Source organism: Arachis duranensis, chromosome 1 (assembly GCF_000817695.3).
Source record: "Arachis duranensis cultivar V14167 chromosome 1, aradu.V14167.gnm2.J7QH, whole genome shotgun sequence".
Classification (NCBI taxonomy): domain Eukaryota; kingdom Viridiplantae; phylum Streptophyta; class Magnoliopsida; order Fabales; family Fabaceae; genus Arachis; species Arachis duranensis.
In genome coordinates, this window is record NC_029772.3 from 65281333 (window position 1) to 65281721 (window position 389).

The window sequence follows — 389 nt, forward strand, 5'->3', positions numbered from 1 at the left end:
ACAAAAAGTTCATTGTTAATGGACAGAGGATCAAGCATTATCTTGAAAGCAATTTTGAGCAAGAATGCTCAAAATTGAGGCATGAATGATCCTCAGTGAAGGTCCAGCTAAAGATAATAAAGAAGCGCTTGCTGGGAGGCAACCCAGTCATTAGCAGGTTATCTGTTTTGTTTATCAAAGTTTGATATATATTCTCAAAGGGCAAATATCAAAATTGAAGGAATTCACAGAGTTACAGAAGGATTCAGTGCAAAAAGCAGAGAAAAAGAGCTTGCTGGCGAAAAAACGCTAGTAAAGGGTACTTTGGGCGTTAAACGCCAGAATGGGCACCATTCTGGGCGTTTAACGCCAGGTGTGCAGCATCCTGGGTGTTTAGCAAAACGCCCAGT